Here is a 13,273-nt window from a genome sequence, read left to right as displayed (position 1 = left end):
AAGTAAAAGCCAAAGTCTGTAACACCAGGCTGTATGTGAAGAGTATTTCCACATACACACACAGGTGCCTCACTGAATTCAGGATGCAATCAGCAGTGAGGGAGAAGGGCTATTTATTGTACATGCTCACAGAGAGTGACACTAAAACTCCACCTCACTGCCCCCCAATCCCTGGTTTTCCCACTGCCCCAAAAGTCCAAGGCAGGACTTGTACCTGCACATGTCACACAAAGGAGGCACTGCAGCCCCAACAGTGCTCACTCCTCCCTGACAGACACAGGGAGAAAGGGCCAACCTGGGAAGGCAGGACACTCCACGAGAGAGAAATAAATCTATAACCTAAAATAACTCAGTTCATTGTCTCCTTTCTCTTTGCACCCTCCCAGGTTGAAGCCCAACCCCTCTCTTCCCTCTCAAGCATCTCTTCAACACCACATTTCATTATGCAACAGTTGTGCTCAGCATTTTTAAAGGCTAAAAAATTGACAAATGGGATGATGAAGCATTTCCAATTTCCCAGTGTATTTACTTCTGTGTGCTGTTACAGTAACATCAAGCATGATAATCAGGAATCACTTTATTTTTCACAAAGCCTGATTTAAAAGATCCCTGTATACACCAACGGTGTCAGCAGTTACACATGAATCTGGCCCACATCAGAAAGTACTTTTTAATTCCCTAAAAACCTCCAGAAGATGCTGTACAGTTTGTAAGTGGGACATATGCATAATGCTGTGCAAGACTAATCAGCCCTGAGACAACAGCTTCTAAATATCATTATGGAGAAGACAAGAATGATGTTTAACTGCTGCTTCTGTCAGAGAGATGCTCCTTTCAAGTCACTCAGGATATCGAGTTATAGTATTTCCTTCCAGTAATCATGGGCTGGATAAACTCACATTATCAGCTTGTGAAAAAGCAACAGCATCTCCTACCACTGATCTGGTTGCTCTGAGGAAGTAGCCTGCATTATTTCAGACGTGGTCATCCTACCATGTAATTTTACCCACGCCTGTATCCAGGCTGCAGCCAAAACCACATTTATTTTCATAGAGAGAAATCCACAGAGGACCTGGAATACAGCAAGTCAGCACTGGAAAAGTCCAGCACTTTCTGCTGGAAAGAAAAACAGAAAGAAAAAAACAACAGCGTGGTGGTTGCTGTTGCATCAATAAGCAGGTCGATATTTAAGTTATTTGGAAAAAAAAAAAATCTCAGATAAAATACCATGAGAGATGCTAAATGTGATCAAAGCTGTGGCACAGTCGTAGCCCGGGGCAGAGCAGCAGGTGATGAGGAGGGCACACCCTGACAGCCCCGATTAGGGCTCAGAGCAGAGAGAAGGAGCAGGAGATAAGGGTGGCAGGAGTACCTGGCCAGGTAGAGCCAGGGAGAGCTGCCCTCTGCTGACTGCCAGCTTTGCTGAAGGCTGCTGTGATCCGTGCTGCACAGGCAGAGCCGGGCTGGCTGAGCTCGGTGTCATCTGTCCAGCACAGCCCCGCGCCCCGGCCGCTGCGGCAGCACCGCCGGCTCCTGCTGCAATTCCTGCTCCAGCTAATTAACTCCCGAAGCTGCCAGGACTCGAGCCAGTGCTGCTGCTGCTGCATCCTGCCTGAGGATGCCTGCACCCACCCAGTGCCCAGCTCTGCCCCTGCCCGCTGTGCCACGGGGGTCGTGCTGGAACACCTCGGGCTGGTCCAGCTGCTCTCATCCGCATTTCAAATCAGGGGTGGCTTCAGTAACCCCCAAATCAATAACCCTCGTGGACATCAGTGGTGTGGCAGCGCTGTGACAGGAACACCGTGGCCCACACCTGCTGGCACCTGGGCTAGCAGAGTTTCCTGCTGGAAAGTATTTATTGAACAGCAAAACTCCTGGGAATGTCAGAATGAAACACAAACCCAACGCTTCTCAACTCGGACCCATTCTCATTCCTCTCATGGCATATTCTGTCCATCACTCAGGTTAGATACACACGACCTAATTAGCTCCAGACCTTTTTTTTTTTTTTTTTTTTTTTTTTTAGTGAAAGCATCACTGCTTAACCCTCTGTAAAATGACAGAAAAGGAGGAAAGATTGGATTCAAGTTTTACACAGATTATCACGTTTATCAATCCCCTCTGCCAAACTGCTTCGCTCTGAACTTGCGTCCATTTTCTACAAGGTTTAAAAGCAAATGGGAGCAGCTACTCCTTTAGCACCTCAAACACTTTCCCTCGCAATAAAAGGCAGCCGTGTAGCTTTAACCCAGCGCTTCGCTGAGATTCCCAATGGACCAGCATCACCCACTCTGCGGCTGCTCCACTGCTCCCGTAGCGCGACTGGAAACCTGGGGACGGTGTGCAGGGCTCTGTTATTAATGAGCCCCCGCACAGAGCACTAAGGAAAGGCTCCCAGCGAACCTGCGAGCGGCAGCCCCGCGCTTCTCCCCGCTCGGCGCGCCCGGCATCGCTCCATCCCCACCTCCCCCGCCCGCCCCCGCCGCCGGCCCGGCCCCCGGCTCCTCCTCCCGCTCCCGCCCGGCTGGGGGACGCCCGCCGGTCCCGCTCAACAAGTTCCCCTCGGCGGGGAGCGGGCCGAGGGGACCCCCGGCAGGAGCCCCCGCCGCAGCCCATGAGGGCAGCGGGGCAGCGCGGCGGCGGCTCGGCGGCTCGGCGGCAGATGCGCCCCGGCGCTCCGGCGCTGACGCCCGGCTCGCCCCGGCGGCTGGAGGGAGATGCTCGCCCGGACCGCGGCTTCTGCGTGAGGAAGCACAAGGTAAGGAGCTGAGCGCTCGCCCCGACACCCCCAAATAGCCCCGGCCGCTGCTGCTGCCGGCGGAAAACTTCGTAGGGATGAGGAGAAAGGCTGGCGCTGAGCGCCAGCGTTATGCAATAGCGTATCTGCCTGCCTGGGAACAGCTCCTGCATCCAATAACTTTCGTGACAGATAGCGAGAGAATATCTCGATACGCGACTTTCGTATAGAAAAATAGCAGCGTTTCTTTGCCTGCTCCCCTTCCGGCGGTGCCTGGGAGAGGAGAGGGGGAGCTGGAGGATTTTTGGAGGATGCACGAAGTGCTTTGGCTTTTCACATGGCTGATGGCGAGGAACTACCGCTGCTTATTAACTTCAGCCGTCCTAATGAAGTGTCCGTACCGCGGCGATGGAGGAACACGGGATGTGTTCATCTCTCAACTTGCAGTACAGCACTTCATTAAAAGCCCAACCAGCCCAAAAAATCCTCCTCGGGGACTGAAGCCGCTGCCATTCAGTGAAGCGTGCCGGGTTTTAACACACCCGAGTCCCCCATCACCATCACCGAAATCGGGGATGCCGTGCAAACGCCGTTAGGAAAACGGGACAAAAGGGAGCAGGGAACCATCCCCAAAGTCACAGCCCTGCATCCCGCAAGGCATCCCGAGCTTCCCGCTCCGCAGTCGCATCTCGCCTCCCTCGCTGGTAAAAACCCCGTGCCGTGACCTCAGCCCCGTTCGAACGCCGTGTTTACGGAGAGCACGGCAGCGAGGGGATGCAGGACTGCAGTTCCATGGGATCCGCCGGGGGGGCCGCCAGCCCCGGCGAAACAGGGACATCTTGCACGGCTGGAAGCTCGGAATATATTCCCTGCTTATGTCACCGTCTCCCGAGGGCTCTGTCCCAAGGGAGCTGTGCCCCCCTCTCAGCCGCCAGTCGGAATAGGGAATGGAGCGCTTTGCTTTGACCTTGTGTGTCTAAGCAGCTTAAAATCCTGCACGGAGGAGAATTTAACTCATTAGGCTCTAAAATCGGGAAGAGCTGCTTTTCCCAGCCTCGGAGAATCATTTCTTTTTCCCCCAGCTGAATGCCGGCAAGTGCTGAGGAAAGGCAAACCAGTAACAGGTCAGGTCTGATATAAACTGGGAATTGATTCCCTCTGCCTAAGTGCTCGGATTTACCGGGCTGCCAGCAATGCTGCATCTATCAAGGTTAAAATCTGGCTTCTAGATGGAAAAACTATTAGCTAAAATAAATAAATTAATAAACAAAAATAATCACATGATATGCATCTGTGTCCTAAGCCATGGACTGGGATTAATTTCATGTCAAATTCCAAGCCAACAGAACAATAGTAAAAATAGGAAATCAGGGAGAGGAATGGATCTCCTCACTCTTGGTGTTCCACCAGCCTGCTCGTGCCTGGCTGTCTGGACTACAATGATCTGCTCCTTTCGAGTACAAATAACAGTTCTAAGTTAAAAGCTGGATTTTTCTCCTGGCATTAAAAATTCATATTTGGATGAAAATATCTCAGGGTTCAGGTATTACTAATTTATCACGTGGAGGGTGATATTCTGCTCTACAGTGGTGGCATAGGGCCCGACTCCAGGAGAAATCCATAATGTAGACTGCAAATCCAGAGACTCAGACTGAATTGTTGTAATTCCAACAGTTCTAAAATAAAATTCCTGCCCCAGAGTTTAGGGTGCTGTTGCACTGACAGCATCCTCCCTTCACATGATGGGGAATGCTGATAGTAAATCAGCTTTTTTTAGGGCTTTCTTGTAAGGATGTCACCATGTCCTTGATGAAAAATGTTTGTTCTTTAGGACTCCATCATTATTAATGATGTGTGTTTTTAATGAGATACTGGAGATAATTCTAATCCTGGATGGAATCAGTGCTTTTCCCTGGGACTGACACATAAAAACCCAGCTGGGCAGGAGCACCACAAGAGAAAGTGCTCAGATCCTGATCAAGAGGGCCAGCACTTCAATGCACCCTGGATTAACTGAGCTCACAAACCAGGAGCTCGTAACATCCTCGCTGCCTTTTTCCCCAGATACCCACTGCACTGACAGAGCAGTTCTGCATGAGGGGCACACACAGCATATTCTGTATTCTAATCTAGATACCATTAAGTCAGGAAAAGAGTGGTGAGTTCAGTGGAGAGGAGCAGAGGAAGGAAAGTGTGGTTCATTAGCCCAGGAGCTGCCCGAGTGCCGAGTCACGGAGCCTGCATCACCTCCCAGTCACCAGGCACCACTGGGCACCACCAGGACACTGGGAATCCAAAATCCAAACCCAGCCAGGGATTGTACAGAAGGCAAGGAAACACCAACACTGATGTTTGCTTCTGGAGGATTTAAAAGCAAACTTAGCCATGCTGTGACTGATGTGGAAACCAGTCAGGGAAAGCTGTGAGCTTGCCAAAAATCCTTGCTAAAATGTAAGGACACCTCCACAGAGCTCCTGAGCTGTCTCAAGGCCATTCCTTATCCAAGCACAGGACAGGGAGAACTAGGGATGTACAGTCCCATAATTCATGCCCACTTGAGGAAATGACAGTAAATCTAGAATATCTGAGACCATAAAAAATTCACGTGATTATCTGAACTAGCTATTAATAAAAAGCTCTTATATTCTGCTTTATGACAGGCACAGTTTAAGGAACTGCTGAAAATTTGTCTAACATATTAAAAAACATGTAAGCAACAAATCTATTTTATAGCCCAGTACTCCCTTGTATTTTTACCAATCAGCTTGAAAATCAAACAGGCTTTATGAAAACAAAATCGTGAGCGTATTTTAAGGAAAAAATTAATCTCAGAGTGGTAAATTCAGTGGGAGCTCCACATCCAGCCTTGTGAAACTGATGCTTGCTGAGAAAATCCTGAAAAACCTCTGAACACACACAGGTACGACTCCCTGGGTACTGACACTCGATCTGAAATTGTTATTGACCACACAGAATGTGCTCAGAGCTTTCTCTTACTGTAGTGGCACATCCCCATTTGAAGGTGTTTACTCCAGTTTTACTACATTCAGGCAGAAAAGTGATCCCTTACCACTCCTGAGAACAGTTCACCCTGCTCATACTTTTGCTCTGTGTCAGGGTGATCGGTGCTGAAAACTGCTTCCCATTAAGACATCCCAGCACAAGTCCCTCAGGCAGAGAGAACTGCTGTAAAAATAACAATTCAGTGATCAAACAGCAACATTTGGTGTTCTCTTTGCCTGTTTTTCTCCCCTTTAGTGGCACAAGATAGTGAGCTTTTTTTTTACTCCAGCTAAATCCAATGGGTTTGATATAGTGGAGTATAAAGGAGTAAGAGCCATTTTCAAAGTCTGAATTAAACAGAGATGAATTAAAAAAACCAAAGGCCTTCAAGTCTTGCTATGTTCAGGTGTAGAACCAAACTTCTAAATCATTACAAAAAAATTTCTGTCCTGGCAGGGAGCTCTAGTGTGTCCCACCCCCCCCAGAGTTGCTGATACCTGGTCTCAGACTCATATAAAAAATATTAAACATCTCAGAAACCCCATCTTTAACTTGTGTTTGTGACATCCATGGGTAAGAGAAGCAGGCTGCTGCTGTTATTTTTGCCTGCCCATGATTGCTGGAGCAAGCCTATAAATAAAGCCCACGTAGTTACCAAATTAAACCAGTTTAAAAACAAAAGCAGAGGAAGCTCTTTCCATCTGGTCTGAGCGAGGAGGAATTGTCACAAGCTCACAAAAAAAAAAAAAAAAGGAGTTACTTGTTTTGTGCTCTTGCCCACCTTTCCTGCTTGTTTCACTATTTTTTGTTTTTCCCAATTCTCATCTCAAGGTTGGGATTGCATTGCTTGGAACAATTTTGGTGAGGTCAAGGCTTCTAAAGCCCAACCATGGTGTAAATGACTTTTTAAAAGCTATAACAGGTTCTCTCTGATGCCCAAGACAAACCCATTTAAGCAGAGATGTGAATTTAGAATTATACTTTAAAAGTTAATAACTCATCAAGTAGTTTTGGTCTGGTTAGTTACTTCCTGGGAGAAGGGCGAAGAGGGAATTCAGTAAAATCCCTAATTTTGGTGCATTTATCTATGAATAAGCACAAAATCTACAACAAGCCCTAAGTCTCTTTCCAACCATTAGTAATTGGTTGTTCATGGCCATTTTGTTACAATATTCATTATTCTCCCCTGCAAATAGAGAAGAGAAATGAATGAGGAGATACCCACGAGGAGAGAAATGTAACTTGTGGATCAGTTAGATACATTCCTGTGTATCGAGGCCATCGGCAAATAAAACACAGCGATATCTCTGTGGAGCTGACAAAGACACAGATAAAACATCCCACTGCTGGAGAGAGTAATTCAGCAGAAATTATGCTTGAACTGCCTGCTGACAGTGATAACACTGATCCCTTCTGGAGACTGAGCCCAAATTGCTGAATTCCAGAGGAATCCGTGGGTTTTAGTTGAGCAAGTTGGTGAAACGTGGTAAATTCCTGCATTCACAATTTGGAATAAAAGCACACAGAGCCACAAGAAAAGTGATGCAAATTATCTGTCTGGTGCCTTCACCAGCCAAAAAAATATCCCTGAGAGGGTCTTTAATTATTACTTTAATAAACTTCCTAATCATCCCTGTCACAAACAACCCATCCTAAAATCCAGAATCACAGAGTGGTTTGGGTTGGAAGAGCATTAAGGATCAGCTCATTACACCCCCCTTGTCATGGGCAGGTTTATTTTAAAATCTTATTCCACGTTATCCCAGGTCCACAAAACCTGGGAGCAACGTACTCAGCAACTCCACACTGTATTTGCTTCCCTCTTCATTCCCCATGTAGTTCTTCCCACATGGCACCAAAACTGTTCCCTGGAATGAGCAATTTCCATCAGCCATCTCCCAGAGTCCTGTTTAATGAGAACTGACCCTCACACAAGACTTGGGTTCTTCTTCCCAGTATTTCAGAAGCATCTTAGATCCACCTTTGAGGCAACTTTGCAGCTTTAGGGACTATAATTCCCCTCAGCAACTGAAGCTTTTTGCTCTATTCAAACTCCTTTTGGGGAACTAATGGGAATTTTTGTACAATGCTCTAGCAGGAGTCAGGCTGATCTGTGCAATTCCCCCAACACCAGCACGTTCAGATCCACCTGTACACAGATAATTCAGAATTCCAGCAGAACCAGAACCTGCCTGAAACCAGGAACTTCAGGAGTGTGCTCCTCTAGAAGGTGACAAATGACACAGCTCTTATTTGGTGGTGACTGCAGCCAGCAGTGGAGTGCAGAAACACATCTAGACAGATCCTATCCCCCAATTAACATCCTGCTAATGATGTCAGGTTTTAGACCTCAGTTACCCAGCTGAGTTGTTTAGTAACACTTCACACCCTCCCAGGCTCCTCTGCCTGGAAGGCTGATCCCAGCAGGGCTCTGACCCCAGGAATGTCACTGTCAGCTCCCATTTGTGGCATCACCTGCATTCCCAGGGAATGCTCTGATCTGCAGAGCAAAATTAAGGATGCAGGATCAGAGCCTGGAGCTGGGACCTGCTTATCTGCTTTATCCTCTTCACCCAACACTTGAGAATCTCTGTTGAAAACAAATCCAGCTGCAGTTCCTGTGAGTGCTCACAGTCTGGAAATCCCTGGAAGTGCCCAAGGCCAGGCTGGACAGAGCTTGGAGCAATCTGGGACAGTGGAAGGTGTCCCTGCTCATGGCAGGGGTGGACAGATGATCTTTCAGGACTTTTCCAACCCAGACCATTCCATGACTCTGTGTTCTCAGCATTCAGATCCCTCTGTGCAGAGCTCTGACAGTTTTACAACCCTGTTGGTCAAAGCTAAAGAGCAGCACTGCTTTTCCCCCTGTCATTTGCCTGTTGTTTTTTTTTCCTTAAACACCCACAAAACCTATTGATGTCAACTAAGAACAATTAAACTTAGCATTCAACAGTAATGCCAATAAGGAACTGCCTTAAACCCTTGTTTTTAACAGCTTGCCCTTTAAATTATTTACCAGAAAGTCCCATAAAAATGAGAAACCTTTGAAACAGTGCAAGTCCTGTGGCTTTTGGACTGCTGCAAGGCAGGAGAGTGAGCAGAACTATCAGGGATTCTCCTAGCAACCCCTCCTCAGCAGCATCCTGCTCCTCCTCCTTGCCCAGATCTACATGGCAAAATAATGCTACAGAATAATAAATATTTAGCAAAATAATGCTAAAGAAACCTTTCCCCCTCTGTCCTCAGAGCCAGAGCTGCAGAGCACAGGGAGAAAAATCAGCATCGCTCTCTTAACAGTGACATTATTTTTTCCAGTCCACTAAATCCCAGCAAATGTTTGAGATCAGAACACTCTGATTCACAGGGAGTATCTTGTGACATTGCATTTGTTCCACTGGGAAGTTAATAGTTATTAACTCACCCCATAAGTCTACACTGGTTTTAGTGCAAGTGCAAATCTCCTGTTAATGGTGCTATTCCTTGCAAAATTCTGTTATGGGGAAAATAGCCCTTCTTTTCCAGAATTTTATCACATTGAATGGATTCCTTTTAATTTTATGCACAGAACAATATAGCAAGCAACAAAACCTAAGTATTATTAAAATTTGTGTTCCAAAAGCATAGTAGAGATGTCAGAATTAAAAGAAAATTGCTTCTACCAGCTGCATTCAGGGAAACTGGCTTGGTTTGTAAGGAAAATTTTAAGTAGTTTATCCTCCAGCAGATTCCTGTTTTATCTAAAAGTCTCCAGGCTTATTAAATCGAACATTTTATTTGTTGCCACTTAGTTCTGAAGCTGAAGCTCACAAGAGCATTTAAAGGCATTTATTGGGTATTTCAGCCATAAGCTATTATTTTATATATCATTCTCACAGAGCCTGCCAATGGATGGGAGGGGAGAAAAGACAAATCCAATGGCACAGGATCCTGATAATTCCACAGGAAGAATTCCAAGGCACTTGGAAATGCAGCAGTAAGGATGACTTTGGTATTAAGCAATAAATAAGGAAGTTCAAGAGAGAGAAAATTCAAGTTCAGTGCCTCAGGGTTTCAAAACAGAGTTAAAAAAAATACTGGTTTGACATTTAGCAGCACTGCTAAGTCTGTTATTCTACATGAATGATTCTGTGATGAAATAAAGACAGGCAGGGCTACCCCATCAGTTCTCCTAATAATCCTCTCATCAGTATTTTTTTATCCCCTAAAAACTGGGAATACCTGCACCCTCAGATTTATCTGGAAGTCAGAATTTTTCCTCAGTCCATTTGTATTAAAACCCTCCAAAAATTCCTAAGGCAAAGTTGCTGCAAACAACGTTTATAAATAATAATAGCCTAAGGTAATTCACATTTTCCAACGTTTTTATCATGACAATCTTCTTAACTGGACATTACTTTTAGGATGATACTAAATTATTTTGAAGTTTTTAACATAACAACACTGTCAGCTAATTAACAATTAGATTCCTTTGACAAGAGTAAAAATACTCATTTAATGAAGCCAAAATGTATGGGAATTTTAGAATTAATTTTAGGCTTCTATCCTGGATTTGTTTCTATGAAGTAAACCTGAATTTCTTTCTGCTCTTTATTTTTACCATACAATTGGATAAATATTCCATGGATACACTTATGACTTATAGACATCAAATAGGTTTTGAAAAGTAAGTGGTTGAAGGTGCTATTTAGGAATATAAAATGATATCTGAGGCAGTGGGGATTCCTCAGGAGAATGTCCAGCCTGGAAATATCCAGAAGCCTAAAGATGCTGCAGATCACTTGCCATGCAAAAAGCCAATTATTTGCAATTCCCTGCATTATTTTAAGCCAAACCATCCATGCAGAAAATCCTGTGTGCTCTTAATGTGTGCACAGATGTTTCCAGCTGCATCTCCAAAACCTTCATTTGCTCTGGAAACCCAAGGACTGAAATCTGTGCCTTTCCCTGCATTTGGAAGCTGGAAAGTTTAAGCCCACTCTGTCTATTAACACATCCTGAATCTGCTTCTGTGTCATAAAACTGACAGAGATCAAATGGAAATTGCAAGGTGAGTTCCAAATCTCCTCTCCTCTCATTAACCAATCATTCTGGAAATTCCACCCTGTAATTCTCCTCCCTGAGCAGTGACTCTGCAGACTTTGGGATGCACAGTGAAGGTCCTGCAAAGATTTGTGCCACCTAACTGGTGGTTTCTATAATTACCCTGAAGATTTTATACTCAAAGCTTCTCTGTGCATCACTTTTTAGTTATTATTTAATAGTTTATTTCCATATTCAAACATAGAGGGATGCTGCTTAAGGGTAATCAGCCACAAGTTTCTAAACAAATCAAGGCTAAAAACTGAAAAACTAAGTTTGTGATTACTTAAATATTTAGTTTAGCAAATCAGCTCTTTCTTTGGAGTAAGTACAGATAAAAAATTGAACTCTATCTGCATGTAACTGGCATCTGCAACTAAAATTGAAATCCAAAGGCTTTATTACCCCCCTGACAGCACCAGCCATAAACTGAGAAACTCCAGCTCAGTTGTTTCCTAAAATACCCAAAAATCCTGTCGCTGTGGCAGTGCCTAAATAAACCAAACTTTGACCAAACCAAAAATGAAACCAAACAGGAAATATTTTATCAGCTCTTCCCTGTGAAGTGTTAACTCACAATTGACTCTTTGCTCAACTGTTCTTTTATCAGCTGAGCACTGAGAGTTCCCCTCAGAGACACCAGGATCCGAGCAAGGCTTCAAAAAAAAAAAAAATTGACTTCTTTTGGTTGTTGTCATTCTTAATCACAGATATCTCTAAAATTATTACTCCCAGCTACTAGTGGGAATAAAAAAACTCTGAAACTCTGGATCAGCTAAATCAATCAGGCCTGTGCAGTTGGGAAAGGGAGACAAGCAATTTGGTGAAGAATCAATTTATTGGCTATTAAAGACATGTTTAAAATTAAGTGCAGAATGAAGTTCCCCATTTATCTACTCTGGAAGATTATCTCCGGACTCCTGGTCCCAAACAAACCCATCCTGCAGCCCCCAAGAATGATGGGATTCAAGTGGGAGGTAAAATAATCTGAAAATTGAGACAGCTCACAGACACTAATGAAATATCAAGCCAATACTTGAAAATAAATTGCATGTTAATGGATCCTGCTGTCAAATAACCAAGTGCCCAAAAAAGTCACTTTGACAACTCTGAGGAATTCTAAGAGATGGTTCTAAAGGGTGACTTTCAGAGCTAACAGCCAATTTTTGAAGCCTTTTGGATAAAAACGTGGCTTTTTCACACACAGTTACTGAATATTTCACATCTTTGTGAATGCAGCATTTCATTTTTGCCACAATTTCTTGGGAGCTCAGAAAATTCCCACTGGCAGATTTGGAACTAATGGCTGTAATGGCTTTCATGTTCTTGTATTTAGGGGGTTTTTTGGTCAACTTCTTAATCTGCCAGACTGTTGTGGAAAATCTGCTTCCAGTAATTCTACAGTGCAGACTTTTGGGGCTCGACAGCAATCGATTTTTTTTAATAAATTTTTTAGATAAATTTTAGATAGACAGATTTTTTTTTTTTTTTACAATAGATTTTAATGTGGTCCAGCTGCAAGCTAAAGGACTGTGTTTGCATCTCAGGCAGCACTTTTTTCAGTGAAACATTCCCAAATTCCAGCCCTAGTGACACAGGATGGATGGCTGTGCTCCCCACCTGCTCTGTTTGCAGAATGCCCCTCAAATAAAGGCATCACTTCACTCACAAACAAAATTACAATTAAAATACAGCCCAAACTAGCCAGGACAGGACACTGATGGTCCCCCACAACCAACTCCTTATTTAGAGTTTCAAATGCAGCAAAAAGTTCCTGACATTCAAATGTAGTTCATTTATTCCCCTCAAAATCAGGGGATAACTGATCTTACCTCCCTGCTCTACTTTTATCTTCAGACTCTCCTTAGAATTTCCATTTTATTCTCTCTTTTCCCCCCAAAACAGGGACTTGGTTACTTTGGTATCAGACCCTAGGCTTGTATATATAAAACATCCAGTTGAAAACTCTCAGATTCCATTATTGGAATAGTTTTGTCCTGAATTTTCCCTTCTTTTTGCTTCTTCTACAGACTTTGCACTACATCAGAGTCACAGAAAAACTTCTTCCCTTTCTCCAACGACTGCAGCTCCCTCCCCACTCCCTGAGCATCACAAGTCAGACAGAAAAAGGCAAATTGGGGGATTCTGGAATATTTCAGTTCCTTCTTCACAAATTATCGGGGCCAGGGAATTACAACATGAAAAAAATATTAAGTAATAACATGTTTTCATGAGATTTTTGACCCAGAAATCCAGCCTTGGACTCTGTGTGTACCTTCAGGGAAGTGTTACTTTTACTTTTAAATCTCATAAACATTCAGTTTTCCACTGAAAATTATTTCCCCATTAAGCATTCTTACTTTAAATGTAGACTAGTCAAGGATTCATTCCCTTGTGCCCCTCAGTTGGCTCTCTAAAACAGATGCTATTATGGCACTTAACTCTTCAAGAGTT

General features: G+C 44.3%; 2 protein-coding genes across 3 annotated transcripts in view; one reads left to right on the top strand and one right to left on the bottom strand.

Moving 5' to 3' along the window:
* DOCK1 (dedicator of cytokinesis 1) overlaps positions 1 to 13,273 on the bottom strand; it is a 245,380-nt gene that overhangs the window by 130,809 nt on the left and 101,298 nt on the right. The gene's annotated exons all lie outside the window — the stretch shown is intronic.
* The window catches only part of INSYN2A (inhibitory synaptic factor 2A), a 30,752-nt gene continuing 20,002 nt past the window's right edge, over positions 2,524 to 13,273 (top strand). The window contains exon 1 of the mRNA XM_079312274.1: positions 2,524 to 2,758. The gene's annotated coding sequence lies outside the window, so the exon portion shown is untranslated. The remainder of the gene's footprint in view (positions 2,759 to 13,273) is intronic.

Source organism: Erithacus rubecula (assembly GCF_903797595.1).
Source record: "Erithacus rubecula genome assembly, chromosome: 9".
NCBI classification, from domain to species: Eukaryota; Metazoa; Chordata; class Aves; order Passeriformes; family Muscicapidae; genus Erithacus; species Erithacus rubecula.
The sequence above is the reverse complement of the archived record's forward strand: the minus strand, read 5'-3'. Positions and strand labels throughout refer to the sequence as shown.